This window comes from Giraffa tippelskirchi, chromosome 4 (assembly GCF_054371585.1).
Source record: "Giraffa tippelskirchi isolate mGirTip1 chromosome 4, T2T-mGirTip1v1.2.pri, whole genome shotgun sequence".
In the NCBI taxonomy this organism is placed as follows: domain Eukaryota; kingdom Metazoa; phylum Chordata; class Mammalia; order Artiodactyla; family Giraffidae; genus Giraffa; species Giraffa tippelskirchi.
Genome location: NC_137278.1, coordinates 163,747,265 through 163,766,134, shown reverse-complemented (window position 1 = coordinate 163,766,134; position 18,870 = coordinate 163,747,265). Strand labels below are relative to the sequence as shown.

The window sequence follows — 18,870 nt, the reverse complement described above, 5'->3', positions numbered from 1 at the left end:
ACCAACATAAAATTAATTTGCAGAGACTTCACTGAATCCCTTGGGATTCTTGCATTAGGTTGGAAAAGAGAGTGGATTTTTTTTTTTTTTGCTTATTTCTCTAAGTGTGATGTTAAGCAAGAAATGGGTATTGTTTTTGGCTGCCCAGCATCCAGTTCTCCTTCTTAACAATGTCCTCTTTCCTTTCACGAAGATTCCATTATATGGATTATTGGAGATTTGGGGTGTCCCAAAAACACAGGTGCCACCTTGCCCTACACAAGGATGAAGCACGTGACCAAGCTAATCAGATCTTGCCTCCCAGGATCTACTACTGTGAAACCGATCAGAATGATAGCAACAGGACAAAGACAGGAAATCAACAGCTGGTGCTCACGGGTCATCTCATTCAACAGTGGCATCTTGATGAATCCCTTCAATGGTTCTTACAACTCAACCCCACAGACTCGTCCAGATTCCTCTGCTCCTCAGAGTCCAATATCCCAGACTTCTCTCTGATTCTGTGAGTACCTTGTGTCCTTCTGTATCCCTCTAATAAATTCCTTTTCTTCTCAAGTTGTCTATGGTTGTTTATTACTGTTTATGCCAAAGGATCCTAATTGCCGCAGAGTATCAAATAATTGTTGTCTCTGATTCCTATTTATTTTCAAGAAAAGAAACAGACATGGTGCAGAAAAACACCACCAAAAGTAAGAATTATGTGATGATAATTTGCCTACCTCACCATTCTCCCCATCCAAAAAATGACACTAAGGTTTGTCTATCACAAATTGTACTAAAAGAGACTAAATCAAATGGCTGTCAACAATTACAGAAAGTATTTAACAAAAGGAAAAGCATACAGTTTATATTGAAAAGTTTAACTGAGGAGGTATAGACAAGAAATTTCTATTCCATACAAAGTGATTTTAAATCCCCTAATAGCTGAGAACTTCATATAAATATTTGCCTAATGGCTTGAAAGGCACTGAGAAGAAATGAAATCCCTGTGAATTGAAACCTTATAGATTACAGTTGGTGGCTCCAAATTGTTTGAGGTTAAGAGGATTTATGATTTATAAAAGGCCAGTATTGTTAGCCCTTGCATAAAACAGCTACATCTCATAGGCTCATTTTTACGAGGAGCAGCTCCCTGGAGCCAAAATGATATACAAAATGCAGTGCCAGCTTCTATACTTTGTTCAAATCCCCTCGCCTTTCAGGCCAAGATATCTTAAGTGAAAAAAAAAAAAAAAATCAGAAACTTGGGAAGTAAACTGGTATTTAATACAATTCTATCAGCTCCTTTTTTCTCCCCCTGAAGTCTTACTCACTGAAGAAATCTTCATTAAGGAGAAGGCAAAGAATTGGTCTACATGCATATGTGATGTATTAAATATCTGACAGACCATTTGCTCGCTGACCTTGCCAGGGAGCCAGGATGCAGACCAAGCCTGTAACGAGGCTTGAAGGCAGCCTGAAGCCATCACCACTGAATAATGGCTGCTGTCTTTTTAAAACTCTCGGAGGTTCACATGGTAGATTTCCTTCCAGTTTCCAGTGGTATGAGAGACACCGCCAGTATAAATCTTGTTGTCACAAAAGAACAAGTTATAGTATATATTCAACCACACACACACAAAAACTTTCAAATAACATTAACTTAAACCCACAAAACCGAGGAGAGTCAGAAGCAAAGCTGAACCTCTGTCCTTAAGTCACCCCACTGTGTTTAGATCTTGAAGAATACCCAGCTCATCAGAGGGGATCACCAGGGCTGTGGCTGCACAATACTAAGACAGTAAGTCAAACTCGTTAAAAAAAAAGAAGAGGAAAGAAAAGAATCTTGTAGCTCACGTCTGGTTGACAAAGAAAATATAAACCAGTCTCTTTTGTAAATTTTCATCGCAGTGAGTGGACCTACACACTCTGTCCAACCCCTACACAGCACCAAATGCTGAAAGAAAGGGAAGACGAAGCTTGATGCAATTTGGAGATTTCATTTCTACCAAGCAAAGGTTTTTATAAAAGTGTTACTATTATTTGATTCAGCAATGTATTGATATATCCTTCCTTGACTCATTCATGAATGAAATCTAGTTTTCCAGTCACATGACCTAAACCCTTAGGAGGCCTGTGTCTCTTTGGAAACCCATTCTGAAGAACTATAAGCATTATGCACCTTGAGATGGAAATGCTGTATCTGAGGCAGATATATCCTAACTTTAGTTCAAGATTAAGCTCAGGTTAAGGACCTGAGCTTTAAAGCCAAAAGACCTGGGTTTCAAACGCAACATAGCAGTCACCTGAATCAGCTGAGTGACATGGGACATGGAGCACACCTCTCTGAGTGATGAATATTTCACTTATAACATGAATGGAGTAACTCACAGAGTTGCCAAGAGGATTAAACAAGACATTTGTGAGGCTCTTAGCACTGTGCCAGGGCATAGTAAACCTTCCATAAAAGGCACCAACTACATCTATGGGCATCAGAATTTCCAAAGAGGAAAAATAAGACAGGTCAGGATTGGGGGATGCTGAAAGTTTTTAGATGCAAAATGAGTTTGCTTTCATTACATGGAAAGTAACTTTCACACAGGGAAAAGGCTGCAAAAGTGAATCATTCGTTTCACAAATACGCCAGCTATGTGCCAGGCAATAGGGAATTTGAAGACAAGTAAGATAGAAATGGCTTCCCTGGTGGCTCAGAGTTAAAGAATCTGCAAGATATGCAAGAGATGCTGATTTTGATCCCTGGGTCTGGAGGATCCCCTGGAGAAGGAAATTGCAACCCACTCCAGTATTCTTGCCTGGGAAAATCCTATGGACAGAGGAGCCTGGCAGGCTACAGTCCAAAGGGTCACAAAGGTGAGACATGACTGAGCAACTAAATACACACACACAAGATAGAAATGGTCCTCGCCCTCTAAAAGCTAACCGTCTAGAGGGCATGCAGACAAAGAAATGGGCAGTTACAACAAGGGGTCTGCTCAGGGTCCCATCTCTCACACACAGCCCCCGGGCATTTCCCTAACTCCCACCACTCCAGAAACCACACCAGGCCCTCAGGTTCACATCCCACTTCCTGCCAATCCATGAAGAGGATTTGACATCTTTGCCCCAAGCCTTCCTGGGCCACAAGAGCTTCAGAAGATGAGCAAACAGTTCCTAACTGATGACTGAGCCTTACAACTTGACCTGTCCTAGGCTGCTATTGTAAACAGAATTATATCCCTTCAAAATTCATATGTTGAAGTCCTAACCCCCAGTACCTCAGAGTGTGACTGAACTTGAAGCAGGACCTGTACAGATGCAATTAAGTTACAGTGAGGTACCTACCATTTCAAGTGAAAAGTTAAGTGTTAGTTGCTTAGTGGTGTCCAACTCTATGACCCCATGGACTGCAGCCTGCCAGGTTCCTCTGTCCATGGAATTCTCCAGGCAAGAATAGCGGAGAGGGTTTTCATTCCCCTCTCCAGGACCCAGGGATCAAACCTGGGTGGGTCTCCTGCATTGCAAGTGGATTCTTTACCGTCTGAGCCACCACAGAAACCCAACCATTTTAAAGCAGGCCATAATTCAAGATTGAAGGCAAAGGAGAAGGGAGCAGCAGAGGATGAGATGGTTAGATAGCATCACCAACTCAATGGACATGAGTTTGAGCAAACTCCAGGAGATGGTGAAGGAGAGGGAAGCCTGGTGTCCTGCAGTCCATGGGATCGCAAAGAGTCAGACACAACTCAGCAACTGAACAGCAACAATTCAAACTGACTTGGGTGCTTCTAAGAAGAAGAAACTTGGAGACAAAAAAAGAAACACCAAGGATGTGTGCACAAAAGGGCACAGTGAAAAGGCAACCATCTTCAAGTTGAGGAGAGAGGGTTCAGGAGAAACCAAACCTGCCAACATATTGATATTGAACTTCTAGCCTCCAGAATAGTGAGAAAATAAATGTCTGTTGTTTAAGCCACCTAGGCAGTGCTACTTTGTTGTGGCAGCCCTAACAAACTCATGCTGTTGCTTTCCTACATGAAGCAGGAGACTGTTGTTCAGGTGCTAAGTCGTGTCCGACTCTCTGTGACCCCGTGGATTGCAGCACACCAGGGTTTCCTTGTCCCTCACCAACTCCCGGAGCCTGCTCAAACTCACGAGAAGTAGGGGATACAGTAGAGAAATAGGAACCTTTGTGCCAGAGAGGGTACAGAAGTGTGTTGAGTGAATGACAGACAATATTGAGGCTAATTTCAGAAGCATGTGATGCCCAGTGAAATGAGCCATCTCTCTAAAATGTTTTGCTTAACAAGGATACTGTCCAACATCACTTTCACCCATCCAAGCACTTCTCACACATAATTATCAACAATTTTTCCAATGGGATATTTTCCTAGTCCAGTGAGCCCAGCCAGATGTCTGCAACAGAAGGGTGTCAAGCATATAATACCGTATTTTATTGAGCACACACTATAGGACAGCCATTGTTCTAAGCACTTAACATGTTCTAACGAATTTAATCTTCACTATAACCTATCCATCATTTCCTAGGGTTTCAATAATCAATTACCACAAACTGGGTGACTCAAAGTGACAGTAATTTATTTTTTCACAGTTCTGAAATCCAGAAGCTAGACTATAGGCTGAAAAACCCAAAATGAATGTGTCAATAGAGGGGCTTCCCTGGTGGCTCAGGTGTAAAGAATCCGCCTGCCAATGCAGGACATGCAGGTTCAATTCCTGGGTCAGGAAGATCCCCTGGAGAAGGAAACAGCAACCCACTCCAGTATTCTTGCCTGGGAAATCCCATGGACAGAGGAGCCTGGTGAGCTACAATCCATGGGGTCACAAAAGAGTCAGACAGTCAGACAGAGTCACAAAAGAGAAACAACAGGGTCATGCTCCTTCTGAAACCTGTAAAGGAGAATCCTTCCTTGCCTCTTCCAGCATCTCATGGTTGCTGGCAATTCCTGGTGTACTTGGCTTGCAGCTGTATCACTCTAGTCTCTTCTTCTATTGTCACATGGTACCCCCTCCGCCTCGCCACACCCATACCCTGTGTGTTTGTTTTCTTGTAAGGACACCAGTCATGGGACTAAGGCTCACACGATTCCCTTAATTTAACCAATTTCCTGGTGGCTCAGACAGTAAAGAATCTGCCTGCCAATGCAGGAGACCCTGGTTCAGTCTCTGAGTTAGGAAGATTCCCTGGAGAAGGGAATAGCTACCCACTCCAGAATTCTTGCCTGGAGAATCCCATGGACAGAGGAACCTGGCGGGCTACAGCCCACAAGGTCCCGAGGAGTTAGACATTCACTTTTCACTAATTTAATCAGGTACATCTGCAAAAAACCCTATTTCCAAACAAGGTTACATTCTTAGGTTCTGGCTGGACATGAATTTGGGGGCACACAAAGCAAGCCAGCTTGTTACTGTATCAGCTTTAGAGATGAGACGATATGGACACAGAGATGGAATCCCTTTCCAAGTATGCCCAGACAATCGACGGCAAAGCCAAGATCCAGCTCCAAAGCTTAACTGCTACACTTAGCTGCCTATCAAAAAATATTTCCCAGATGAATGAATAAAATAATCAAAAATGGCAGAATGCCAGCATGTTCAGTGATGGTACCCCAATTTCCCTCCTCCTCATCCCCTTCTGAGCCCACTGCACCAGCCTCACAAGTACTATCCCTGTACTACTTCTATTTTCTCAAGTCCATATGATTATTAGCATGTCTTTTCAACACACAGATCTAATCCTCTTACTACCCTTCTTAAAAATTCAAAGTCCTAACTAGCATAGCAGCCAACAGCCTTTACCTTTTGGACTGAAAGCTCCATGTAGACAGGGATTGTGTGCATTTTCCCTCCCCACTGTGTCCTTAACAGCAAACACAGGTCCTTAGTACCTATTAGGCCCTCAGAAGTCATTGTTAAGTGAATGTGGAAATGAATGAATGAATGATCTGAGGCAACCTACATTTTCCAGTCTCAGTTCCTGATGCAACTGAGTGCCTTTGCTGATGCTGTGTCCTATGCCAGGTGTATTTGTAATCACCATTTAGGACCTAGCTCAAACATTCAGATGACACACACATGCACCACATAAACCGCATCCACTCACAACTTCGTAACATCACCAACTTTCTTCCCAAGTCCACTCCTGAGGGGTCCTTAGGGCAGAGGTTGTGTCTTGTTTTTTATCATCAAGGATTATCAGAGAGTGGACACTCGACAAATGTTTGCCAGATAAATGACCGAATGAACAGTCTAATGTCCATGTGTACATAAACACAGCTTTATTTCTATTTTGACTAGGGCTTGACTGTGCATATACAGAATCCAATTCTCAAATAATGAAGCAACTTCTTGGCTTTCCAAACTACCCAAGTGCAGATGTCACACAGCTAAGAGAAGGCTGAAGCTGAAGACTTGGTTCAAAAACAGACATCCTAGGGGTAAACTGACTCCGATGCACTGGAGGCCCTGGCCCCTCCCTGAATTCCTCTGTGTCTGTGTGATGGGTAAGTGAGGTGAAGAGATGAAGAAACTGACAGCCCTGAGTACTGCTTTTTTACATAACTGAAGTAACTTTATAGCTTTGTTGCTTTTTGATCACATCTGGAGTTCACTTCAAAGTTATATGCCCACTTATTCACTTCCCACTTAACGTAATTGTGGGGATAGGGTGGCATGGAGATGGTGAGCATCGGTTTTGGAATTGGATAAACCAAACATGCTCTGGTGACACCATCTGTAACACGCCTGTGAGCAGGTAGGAATATATGTAGGCACAAATGTGCCTCTCTGGGCCACACATTCTCTTTTCTTCTATTTCAATAATCTTCTTCACAGCATGACTCTCTAAAGAGTTACTGACAGGTCTTTACACATACACCCCTTTCTCTCCTCACATTCTCTCCAGAACCCCAGTGAGGCTCTGTCCCCTCAGACTGAGGTCACTTCCATCAAGTTCACCCCATCCTCCATGTGGTCACCTCCCTGTCCTTATTTGACATTTCAGCACTAGTCCACACATAAGGACCACGTTCCTTGCTTGAAGTATCTCTGGGCTGCTATTTACCCCCACTTTCTCCCAGGCTATCTCTCTCCACCATCTCCTGGGCTGTCCTTCTGGCCTCATAATCCTGGCATGACCCAAGACTCAGGCCAAGCTCTCTTTGCCTTCCTGTTTCTCTGTCACTGGGTCTGATCCTGTGGTCTTAATAGACAGGGTGATGACTCTTCCTGTCCTGGCTTTGTCTGTGGACTTCTCACTCACCCACCTAACAGTTCTCTAGCCAGAGAGACAATGTAAAATAGAAGGAAGCATGGGACCCACAGAACCAGAGTGCCTAAGTTCAAATCCTTACTACGCTAACTTTTTGCTTCAGAACTTTGAGAATTTATAGAGCCTGTTTCCTCATTTCTCTCTTCAAATGGGGATAATGCCTCCTAGGCTTTTTTTGAAGATGAAATAATTTGATATATTTAAGGAATATATACCAGCTTTAAGAACATGATGGGTACTCAATAATGATAGCAATTGTTACCAATAATAGCAATGAGAATGCCTTCTCTTAGACATCATAGAGTCATGTTAAAGAGTCAAAGTTAATGTCCCTAAAATAGAACTCTGGTTCTCCTATTAAAATTCATTTCTACTCTGGTTTTCTCACACCCTTATCATATTGATGCCTTTTATTTCCTTCATATAATTTATTACTATATGAAATTTCTTTATTTATATCTTCAATTGTTCATTGTCTGCCCACCTCCAGCTAAGAATCTAGTATTTAACCTTCAGGAGGGCAGAGCCATGTATATCTTGTTCACTGTTGAATTCTACCAGTTCAAACAGTGACTCATATTAACATATAGATATTCAATACACAGCTGCTGAATAAACGGATGGATGAATGAGTGACTGAAAAATGGACTTGGATTTGGTACCTATACCCAACACTCACTAGTTATGGGACATTAGGAAAATATTTAACCCATGAGCCTTAGTTTGCTCACCTTATCCCATTAAATGGGATAGCAGTGCTTCATTATATAGGGTTACTATGAACACTAAATGCACTTGACATGCATAGCACAGTGTCTGGGCTAGACAGAGTAAGGCTTCATATGTGGCAATGGAAAAATGAAAATAATCATTCCTATGAACCACAGAATAGTCTTTAAGAGGAATTGGCACCTAAGGAGCATAAGTCGAGATACTGCAGAAAATAAAAAGTCTAGCATATACAGAATCATGGACTTTCAGAAAGGAAGAAAACTCCAAGAAGAAATCTTTTCATCTATTTCAGCTCACATAACAGGCAAACAGATGTCTGGAGAACTAGCTGATCTGTTGAAGTTCACAGACATAAACACAGAACTAGAACCTGGATTCCCCAACTCCATCTCTATTAAACATGGCACATTGCTGTGCCTTTCTCCAATTACTTTGACTTGACAATCTACATACAGGTACCTCATACATGAACTTCAGGTTGAACTGCTTTTCCTATAAGGATACATTGTAACTCTTTGAAAAGTATTTCTGCAGCTGGCATGATGTGAAGAAATGGACTAATGTGAACATATACATATCCATTAAGTCTCCCTCCATCATTTCTTCATTCCTTCTTTGGTCAGCTACCATACGTTCAATGTTGTGCTTGGTGTAGAAGAAAACAAGTGGAAGACACATTTCCAACTCTCAAGGAGATCTGAGCACAGACTAGAGAGGAGGAGGTTTACTCACACTGGTCACTCAACAGACTCAGTTGGTTACCCAACAAACAGATGTTAAGCCCCTGCTCTGTGCCAGATTCCAGAAATGCAGCTGGTGAGTCAGAGTGAGGCTAGGCTACTGTAACAAGGAGGGCTGAAAAAAAATTCAGTGGTTTGAAGAAAACTGAAGTGAATTCCTTTCTCTTGTAACAATTCGAGGTAAGGTTTAGGCTCTACTCCACTTGGTTGTCTGGAGACTCTGACTTCTTCCCTCATCTTCTGCTATCCACCATGGCTTTGGCATCCATCCTCTGCATGGTGGACACTGGGTCACAGTTGTAGCAACAGGAAGCAGGAATAAAAGTGATATCCATCAATTGTGCCTGCATTCTCTTTGTAGAAACTTAATCATGTGGCCACACATAACTACAAGGGAGGCTGGACAATGTAGACAGCTGGTCAGCCATGTGCCTGGCTATGATCCTATCATTGTGGAAAAGAGAAGAATGGGCCTGGAAAAACAGTGAGCCATCCTGGCCTCAGTGACAAAGCCTTCACAGTATCCCATGTGTGCTCACCATTTAGGGGGAGACAGAAAATAATCAAATCCTTACAAACTATGTAACTATGTATGAGTTATCAAATCTCTTGTGCCTTAGCTTCCTCACTTGTAAAATAATAATTGCTTTTACCATCACATTATAGTAATTATTGATATTAGTGTATCATAGTTTCCTTTGTTACGAAGATTAATTGTAAGTGCTATGCAATAAGCACCTACTAAAAACAGCCAACACTACCTAGGGGTTTGGGAAAACATGCAATAGGAGGTCAGGCATTTAGCAAGTAGTAATCTAGGTGAGTTACCTAGTGTGGCTACTTAGGATTTTCTGGACAAAAGCACAAACATTTATTATACCAAGTAATTCAAGAGCATCTATGTTTCTCTTTCAGTCTGTGAAAAAGCCCAACCTTGACTAAGTGTACCCAATATGCCAAAAAGAGGATAAATGTCTAACTAATAAATCTCTGAGCTGCTGCCACAGGAGTAGGTACAAATATTATTTGCATTCTATACATGCATATACATGGAAAAGACTGATACTGGGAAAAACTAAAGGCAAAAGGAGAAGAGGATGGCAGCAGATGAGATGGTTAGATAGCATCACCGACTAAGTGGACAAGAACCTGAGCAAACTCCAGGAGATAGTGGAGGACAGGTAAGCCTGGAGTACTGCAGTCCATGGGGTCACAAAGAGTTGGACATGACTTAGCCACCGAACAATAACAACATGTGTATGGGAAGTATTAAGGGAGAACAGGTAGGAACCTCCATCTATACTCTCAGGTGAATATTCCTATTCCTTTGTGTCTCTTCTTTTGTGTTTCAAAATCCACTCGTCTCAGTTCTGAGTCTCCATTACACTATGTATTTTGTGTACTCATCATGGTCATTTTGGGGTCTCCCCTCACACTTGGCAATAGGTGGGTTTCAGGGCATTAAGGAGCACTCTGACACAGGGAAGCCCCTTTATTCACCAATTACTATGGAGATCGGTTAGTCCTGACTTGTCTTTCCTCTGTTCAGATGGTCCCCTCAGGTCGTGGGATCCGGAGAGCTCAAGTGTTTATTCTTGGCCTCCTCAGCCGCTGTCCCCTCTGGGATCAGGCCACTTCCTTGGAGCAATGCCAGGGAGTGATGGCGAGAAAGCGCCTACTTACAGAAACCACAAGCCTCTGCCCCTTCCTCCAGTCTGAGAACTGTTTTTCTTTTAGTCTGGGAGAATCTCACCCCTTACTATTTCCTCAGGACCGTTTCCCCTCTGCTCAAACTTTCTATAAACTGCAGCCTTAGAAAATTTCCTCAAGGGCATAGAATTTTGAAAACAAAAGCCAGGAAAAGGTCGTTGTTTGCATTCTTTTGTTCCCTGTCACACACTTGCCGGAGTCCTGGGAAGCAAGATTCTCCGCCTGCCTTAACTGAGGGTCGGCAAACCAGAAAACTCAGGAAGGAAGATTACCTCGCTGCTGCTGCACCTGTGTTTCTATCCAACCGAGAAGTGGAGCCACTGCCATCAGAATCTCTTCCAAAACTGCCTCTTTCAGAGATGATCGTTTCCCTCCCTGCTCTCAGACACCAGGATAAACGCGAAAGGCTCCACCAGCAGAAGGCCGAACACCCCAAAGAGACCAAGAAGCGTGCGCGCACATGGGACACCGGAAGGGCCAAGAAGCGTGTGTGCGCATGCGCTTGTGTGCGTGCGCGGGTGCGTGTAAGTGCCTGTGTGTGCGCATGTGAGTGTGCATGTGTTCGTGTTTTAGTTTTGTTTTCATTACCAGCTGAACAAAGTGACGACTTGCGTAAATTGTTGATGTTTAAAATTCTGGAGTTTTCACGTTAAATCAACCAATCTGGTATTTATTTTGAGAGAAAAAAAAAATGAACTCTCAAAAAATACTGAAAATGTATTCACAAATGGCGACACGAGCTGAGCAATATGGCACCCCTTTAGGTCAAGCAAGCTCGTATCCTCTGATTTCCTACAAACAGTGACACTCCTAACTCCCTGCCGTCTAGATATGGAGCTGGATGCCAGGTACCGGTAGTAATTGTGATGTCATTTTCTATCTGTACAGAGTTCGAGAGAAAATAACTATGTTGTGGACACATGTTCCATGCAGAGAAATTAAAGATAGACAAGAAGTCACCTTTGCGTTAGGAAAAGTGGGAGTGAGGACATTTCCTTGTGTAAGTGAAAACCATTCTTACGTGTTGAATATGCAAGTGAAGTGTGTCTGGATTTAACAGGACAAGTTAGGAGTAGGATTGCCAGATAAAACATGGGACATGAGTTAAATCTGAATCTAAGATAAATAACAGATTTAAAAAAAATACATCCCAAACACTGCACGGGACATACTTAAACTAAAAAAAAATAATAGTTTCTCTAAAATTTAAATGTAACTTGGCATCTGGGGTTCTGTTTGTTAAATTCAGCAGCCATACTTAAGAGGCACTAGAAAACAAATGTCTTCTCACTCATTTCCTTTACCTGTTGTCCACTTTTTGCTGTGGTTGTGTAGGGAAGGGGTAGAAAAACCCTGAGAATCAGGAACTATCTGAGAGCATTTGGCAATGTGCTAGAGAAAAAGAACCTCCTTAAACTTGGACATGGACATTGAACAAGTGAAGATGAGGAGAATGAGGCTTCTTCTCAATAGTGAACTTAGCACTAGAGGGAATAAGGTTTGCATGAAAATATCAGAGACCATAAGAACATAACAACACCATAACAGGATCAGCAGAAAGTAGAAGATTAAGGAAAAATATACGTGGACCAGATCAGAACAGAGACAATTCTTAGACACATCTAGTCAAGGGATTTTAGCTAATTCTTGGTGAGGAGTGATTATAAATTAATATCTGCAATATAGTCTCCCTGATCATGTATGATTGTTTGTGTTTAGCATTATGTAAACTAGATGTAGTTCCCACTCCAAAGAACATGGCCATTCATTCTCCACTAAACTTTAAAGAATCACTTTACAGGGACTATCTTAAATAGATTTCTGGGCTGGGTGGGACTAGGTTCTACCTGAATAATCCAGTAAAGAGGTGGGTTCCCAGATTAATATTTGGGAAACAGCTTCCCTAACAGAAGACTGATTAAGAAACTGTTTCAGGGCTTACAGTATGGAATGGAAATTTGAAAATAAGAATGGCAGAGACTTACTTGATGGTCCGGTGGCTAAGACTCCATGCTGCTAATGTAAGGGGCCCAGGTTTGATCCCTCATCAGGGAACTGGATTCTACATACCACAATTAGACCCAACTCAGCGAAATAAATAAATAAATATTAGGGAAAGAAGAAGAATGGCAGCCTCCCTAACATCCTGTGACCTACCATTGAGTGAACAGAGAAGAACATGTGTTAAATTTCTGCAACACAGTGTAGTGAGCCTGTGATAGATGTAGGTATGGGTGATCCAGGGGAGGGAATTCTGTCTAGGACTGAGGTATACCTGGAAGGCTTCGTTTAACAGGTTATGCCTGAGCTGAATCTTGAAGGATAAACTGATTGTGATCCAGTGAGGAAAGTGGGAAAGTGCATTCCAGGCAAGGAGGTCATTTTGAGCAAACCCAGAGGCCAAGAGAGCCCTGTTGTTGCCTAGAAGGCAACTGACTAGCTGCCAAGTGCCAAGTAGGAAGAGGTGAGAGATGAAACTGGAGAACAGGTCACCAGGGCCTTGTGTGGCTTTGCTCAGAAGCTCAGACTCTCAGACACTCCTTTGTAATCACTAGCAAGCTACCGAAGCATTTTAAGTAGAAGTGATAAGAATCTGATGTGAATTTTATGTCAACTATAAGGAAAGAGCAGACAGAATAGCTGCGTGGAGACCACTTACAAAATTATTGCAGAGGTCAAGATGAGGGTTGATCAGGGCTGGAGCCATAGCAGTGCAAGAGAAAGGGAAGAATGAATGGATTTAATACGTAATTAGTAGATAAAACCAATAGGATGTGGCAGTTGATTGAGTAGGGGAATATGAGGAGTCTTGGATGAGATCAAGAAGCCAAGGATGACTTCCAGCTTGGGTGACTGGGTGATGCCAACTAAAATAGGGAATACCAGAGAGGGAAGAAGATGAATTTGGCCTTGGACATGCCAAGTTTTGGATGCCTGTGGAATATCCAGATGGAGATAATACAGGAAGTGGGGCTGTTTGTAAGACCTTCAAAGTCCCAGGCACTCTTATTTCTGGAAGCCCCATCCCACATCATAGCAAATGTATTAAAATTTACCCACATCCCACATTAGATCTTACTGTTGCAATAAAAATGTGAGAGGATTTTTGTAATTCTGATTTTTGAAGTTATTTGCAACTCATTTAATTGTTGACTGGTTATGTTTTTTTAGTTGTTTACAAATTGAGCTCTTAAAGTAGTAAATTTACTTTTGTAATGAAATTGACATGCTGCTCTATTTTAAATTGCATATTAACTTGGCATTTTCAAGGTTGTTTTCATATTTTGGAGTTAATTATTCATTTATTTAGGTCTCATAGGAGGCATAGGCCCTTGAAAAGCCTGTAGGCTATAACACCATGCCAATCACACCTGATATAAAACTACGTTATGAGCAGACAGTTGAACATATAGGTCTCATGTTCAAAGAAGATACAGGTTAATGAGGCAAAAATATGTAAGTTCTAGGTAAAACCATATGCTATGCTATGCTATGCTAAGTCGCTTCAGTCGTGTCCGACTCTGTGCAACCCCATAGATGGCAGCTAAGCAGGCTCCACCGTCCCTAGGATTCTCCGGCAAGAATACTGGAGTGGGTTGCCATTTCCTTCTCCAGTGCATGAAAGGGAAAAGTGAAAGTGAAGTTGCTCAGTCGTGTCCGACTCTTAGCGACCCCATGGACTGTAGCCCACCAGGCTCCTCCGTCCATGGGATTTTCCAGACAACAGTACTGGAGTGAGGGCCATTGCCTTCTCTCAGGTAAAACCATAAGGTGAATTTAACTGGCCCAAGAGAGAAGAGAAGTGGACTAAAGAAAGGAAGAACGCCAACATCTAAAAGAAGATCAGAGGAGTGCAGATTTCACAGAGGAGATGGTGAAAAGAATGAGAAAATGAGGGAGAAAATGAAAGCAGAGAACCAAGGGAGCAAAGAATATCAAAGGGATCACAGTTGGATCATTGAAGTGATACCAAGTGAAAAGGAGTGGTCCATGCAATACAGCAGGGACTGAAAGTGTCTAAAAGATTAGGCTAGTGCTCTTACCTGCTATAGGGACGTCATTGTAGATCATAGAGGGAATTTGTCTAAGGACAGGGAGTTGTAAAAACCAGGGGTTGAAAGGGTTAAGGGACGAAAGACAGATGAGAAAGTAGAAGTAATAAATGTAGAAGTTTGGAGAAGATAGGATAAATGAAGGCCAGTAGTTGGAGTGCGACGTTGCTCAAATTGAGGTTGTTGGGTGTTTGTTTAGAATATAAAAGTTTTGAGTACTCTTATGGGCCGAGGAGAAATCTCCAAGATGGGGCGGTGGGGGAGGGGGGGATATTAAGGAGAAAGGATGTAAGTTCTAGGTTCACAGAGAAAGGATGAAATTGGTGAAATAATGGCCTAGAAGAAAGGGGTGGAATGGAGCAGGAGCCCAGGGCCAATGTCTCCCTTGATTAAAGAATGTCTTGTCTCCTGGGGACAGTTGTTGGGAATACAGCATAAACTCATTTGTGTCATTATTTCTCAATTTTTGAATACATCCTGTCCCCCAATAGGACCATGAAGTCCAGAGAGGCTCTGATCTTTTAACCCAGCCCTTTATGACACATACAGTAGAAAAGACCCCTTTTTAGGGTTAAAGGACCTTCAAGATCATGTAGAAAGTTCTCTTTCAATCATTTTTTAGAAGAAGAAATTTCAAAAAATATGTTTATATCTTCCAATAATACAGTAGTGAAAGAGATTCTCCTGTTTTCAGGGGTAAGAGTCTCTCTTTTTTTGTCATTTCACATAATTAATAGAGGAAGAGGAAAGGAGAAAGAAGGGGAGGGTCCATAGCCTAAAAGAAATAGAATCTCCTTTTCTAATCAGTTACATATCAATAATCTGTGAGTTTATCCAAACTCTGTTTGACCCTATTTATTGCATTCATTCATTCAACAAACCTGTATGGGTTTGGCATTGGGGTTCCAGGTTTCTATGAGGAGTGAACAATTCCAAATGAGTACTATTCAATACATGATGCCGTTCTCTCTTATTTACCCTCAAATGCTTCCTTCCAACTTCAAAGAGTGTCTCACTGCCCAACCGTTCTAGAATTTGATGAGCAATTCTCTGTTGACCCTTGCCCAAGCGTTTCCTCTCCACCACAGAGCAGATACAAATACAGTTCACTTTGAAGAGTCTTGGGTTGGCTTTAGAAAGGGAGTGGGTTTGGATTGGTTGTGTGGCATGAGCTACAGAAGATGAGAAATGAGCAAACTGACGTGATCCCATATTAGTCAGGAAAATTCTAAGAAACTGTTCCCAAAGAGAGGTGGTAAGAGGATTTTTTCTCCTCTATTAGACTTATATAACTGGTAAAATAACAGGCTGCCATTTTAGAATAGTTGGTGTTGGCATGCTATTGTGAAAATTACATGAAACTATTCTTTTTAGAAAATATTACTTCAAGTTTTAGGTTAAAGCTTGATGCCAAACACAGATGAGTAGTTGGTTCACACAATTATCGCCTTTTTCTTAGAAATAAGGGCAAAACCTCAAAACATGCCACAGCAGAAAAGCTATTTCTGTCACTGGCTAACAATTGAAGGACATCCATAAACCTTTGGAAATTAATATCCCCCAGGAAAATCTATTTGACAAAAGTCACAAGGAAGTTATTAACTAGAGTTAAGTCACTGACAAGAGATATTATTAATGATTTCATCAAAATTTCAAGTGCATTTAACTATCACATTGCAAGCCTTATTATTGATGACCCAGCGAATATTAAACTATTTTACAGTAGTTACTTGGCTAGAGATCAAATGAAAAAAGATGAAAAGCTTAAGTTCTAGGTAATTCCCTAATTTTTTAGGCTTCACGCAATTAAAAAGTTCAAGTCATTAGCCTTTCTGTCTCCTTCTCCCCTCAATCTACCAATTGCTAATACAGTCGGTTTCTTTTAATTGTTACTTTTTCCTTGTTTCTCTTCCAAATGCTGATGCAGGCAGGATGAAAGTCAGAAAAATCCTCCAAGCCTTGGTTTTCCAAAAGCAGTTCAGGAAGCACAGTTTATTTTCAGATTGGAAGAGACACTTTCAAGTACACTGGGTCTTTAATCGCCTTCCCTCAAAGACGTTTTCCACAAGGGAAAGAGCCATTCTTCTTCCCACTCAATTCTCTCTCTCTGAGATCTCGACCCAACATTTAGGTTGACACCAGGTTAAACTTTATGCTTTGCCTTTTAGCACCTTTGTCAAGTGCTAAAGCTTGATCAAGCACTGATGTTGTGTAATAAAATGTATAGCTATAAAGATACAAATATAGTGCCTTTTTTGAAAAGAAATCTTTTCAGAACTAGAGTTTTTAGAAGGCTTTTCTAACCTGTAAGTTGATCTGATTACCTAAGACAATTTTGTCCTCACTTCAGAGCCCCAGGTTCAACAAATCCATTTGTCGAGTCTATTATTCATAGAACACGGTACGAGGAGCTGGAGAGACAAAGGTAAATGTGAGACGGTTCCTGGCATTCAAGGATATCCAGAAATAAAAACAGGCCATTCAGTACTATGCAATACGGATGATACAAATGGTATGCCTGAAAATCTAGGACGCAGAGAAGAGCGGAAACCTAGCCCAATTGAAAGGAATGAAGGACAGTGCAAGAAAAGCGCCCTGAAAGGGGTGATGCCCCTGTTGGACCTTGAAGAGTGGGTAGGAATTAAGAAGGAAGGAAACTTGCCTTTCTTAGTGTCTAAAATGAGCAGGTGCTATACATGGTTTTGCATCAAATCCTTTGAACAATCCTTGGGAAACATTATCATCTTCTCCTATTTGTAGATAAGGAAACTGAGGCTTGAAGAGAGCACACAAAATTTGTTAACTTGCAAGTAGCAGGCATGGCATGCCAAGCTTCTGCTCTTTACCACTGTAGTCTGCCATCACTGGTGTTAGCCCCCTTTCCTGGTCCCTAGGTCTGCCATTCGGATCTCCACAAAACTTTTAGAAAATCTCTCTTGACACACAGACTTGGCAAACCACTTGCTATGGTGTGTTTCAGCCAGTATTCTGTGGGTCACTGTGGACTGGTCACAGAAGATCAAGTATCCTCTGGGAGAGAAGCCCTCCTGCAGACTCAGGAACCCTCGTTTCCATAATGAATGACATTCAATGCGTGGACCATATCCTTTGACACTTACTAAACCATGCTTTCGTTGCTAATTGGTCTAGTCATGTGTAATAAGATGGAGGGTTTTTTCCTATGTGAAGCTGGTCAGAGGATTCTTTAGGAGGAAGGACAATCTTTGACAGGAAAAGGTTTTGAGAAATCATCTTACAGTAGATGAGGCTCCGGGGGGCATACATGCCAGCTGGTGCCAAAGCTTCCAAGAAAGGAGTTTTGCAAATCCATATAAGACAAAAAGAATGTAATTGATCCTAAGGTGCTGGAGGAAGAAATAGAGGGGAAAGGGAGAGGAATGTAGGCGAAAGAGGCAAGGGAAACAAGTGATGTGATGTGACTTTTCTGTAGTCATCAGTTTCCCATCTAAATCTCTCGTCACACTATATGCTCAGTGAGATTATTGGACTTGTGAAAATCAGTGGAGGAGCAGCTTCTGTATGCAGAAACCCAACTGGAAAGGTTCCCCAATAGATAAGCCATAGTTCCCGAAGAGACAGCCAAGAAACAGCCAAGAAATGTGCTTTATAGAGGTATGTGTGTTTTGATCGATCACAAGGTTTTCCTGTTATTTTCACTTCTTGTTGTTTTTAATCTAAATAAACTTGACAACATTGTAAAATTCAGCAGACCTCATCCAGACTTTTGGCTTTTCTTGAAAACAAATAAATACAATGTGGCAATTCTGCGTCTACAACACCACAAGGAAACAATTGACGGGAGATGGATAAGGTTGCCTCTTCTATGAGGCACACACTCTCCAGTTTCCCACAGTCCCTACCACTCCCTTTTCCCCTGAGTGAACCTAACCAATTTCCTTCATTTACCTTTCACGTGACCCCTGCTATAAGGCTGAGAAACTATGACAGATCTATGGTGGTGGTAATTTCTTCTTGAAGGAATCTATTGGGGGTTGCAGGCAATTTTTTCTTAAAGACCATGGTTATACAGTTATGCTTTGTTTCTGCAGTGAGGGAAGGATAATGATTATTAATCATTAAGTAATTTAAATATGCTGAATCTTCTCATCCTCACAAAAACCCTGGTAGGTAAATATCACAATTATCTAGGTTGTACAAACAAAGACACTAAGACTCAAATAGAAGTTAAGCGATTTGGCCAAATCGAGTCTTCTGTAGATGAAAATTAGGTTGAAAATCTGAGACTCCAAGGATTCCACATGTTTCTCTGTCTTAGCCCAGGTGGTGCTAGTAGTAAAGAAACCACCTGCCAGTGCAGGAGATGTAAGAGATATGGGTTCAGTCCCTG

At 41.7% G+C, this 18,870-nt stretch overlaps 2 long non-coding RNA genes across 2 annotated transcripts in view; one reads left to right on the top strand and one right to left on the bottom strand.

Moving 5' to 3' along the window:
• LOC145547023 (uncharacterized) overlaps window positions 1-10,943 on the bottom strand; it is a 126,819-nt gene extending 115,876 nt beyond the window's left edge. The window contains exon 1 of the long non-coding RNA XR_014083469.1: window positions 10,722-10,943. This is a non-coding gene — a long non-coding RNA (uncharacterized LOC145547023). The remainder of the gene's footprint in view (window positions 1-10,721) is intronic.
• On the top strand, window positions 2,505-10,874 carry LOC145547025 (uncharacterized). Its single transcript, XR_014083471.1, has 3 exons — window positions 2,505-2,822; window positions 3,424-3,661; window positions 6,902-10,874. It is a non-coding gene; the product is annotated as an uncharacterized LOC145547025 (long non-coding RNA).
• Window positions 10,944-18,870: the final 7,927 nt, after the last annotated feature.